The sequence below is a fragment of the Limulus polyphemus genome, unplaced genomic scaffold (assembly GCF_000517525.1).
Source record: "Limulus polyphemus unplaced genomic scaffold, Limulus_polyphemus-2.1.2 Scaffold3603, whole genome shotgun sequence".
In the NCBI taxonomy this organism is placed as follows: domain Eukaryota; kingdom Metazoa; phylum Arthropoda; class Merostomata; order Xiphosura; family Limulidae; genus Limulus; species Limulus polyphemus.
The window spans coordinates 95001-95772 of record NW_013669213.1 but is presented as its reverse complement, the minus strand read 5'-3'; the positions used below and the strand labels follow the sequence as shown (position 1 = coordinate 95772).

At 33.4% G+C, this 772-nt stretch overlaps 1 protein-coding gene across 1 annotated transcript in view; it reads left to right on the top strand.

Annotated features, from left to right (window-relative positions):
* The first annotated feature begins 368 nt into the window (after nt 1-368).
* The window catches only part of LOC106469665 (nicotinamide phosphoribosyltransferase-like), a 30449-nt gene continuing 30045 nt past the window's right edge, over nt 369-772 (top strand). Inside the window, exons 1-2 of the mRNA XM_013930166.2 lie at nt 369-521; nt 709-745. The gene's annotated coding sequence lies outside the window, so the exon portion shown is untranslated. The remainder of the gene's footprint in view (nt 522-708; nt 746-772) is intronic.

Genomic DNA, 772 nt, shown 5'->3' with positions numbered 1-772 from the left:
TTGTTACGTCTCCGTTTGTTAATTAACTTTCCGTAACTTCGTTCCGACGAAACTTTAGCGACACAAGTCCTTACTTAATAAAACTGGTTTATTCTTTCCGAATACAACTTTACGATACACTTATTTTCAACAATCGCGTTAAAAAAAACGCTATATCAACGAACTTCAATAATACTTCTGACTGCAGTTCAATTACTCACTATCTACACACACATTATTGCGTCACGTTGTCACCCTCTTATATATATATCAGACTACCCTATCTAGTAAATGCTAGGGCATTCATGAAGGAACAAGATAGTTCTAGAAACTAGAGGGCGTGAGAATCACATGATCTCGATGACGCAACAATATTTAGAAACTGAAATGGAGAATGCCAGGATCAAACCATCCATACGCTTCTCTGCATCAGCTGAAGAATTCCAAGCTCAAACATCATGAACTATGTGATCATGTAGAACATTAGAGTCTGCCTGGTACCATAGTATGTAATTCATGCAAAGTTTGAAATAATGTCTAAGGTAAATTAAATAGATGGATTTTTTATCTTCATACTTGTGTGTACACGCAATTATTTTTATTTTTTAAATCTGTGTATTCCCAAAAGTTTTATATGTACTAACATTTTCAATTTGTTATTTATATATTAATATTATATTGTTTTACACTTTATAGTACGCCTTCTCTCTTTTTTTTTTTCCGCTGTAGACGGCGTTGTTTCCATCTAGCATCAGAAGTGATCGTGGTTAGCAATTCGTTTAATATTAAAATG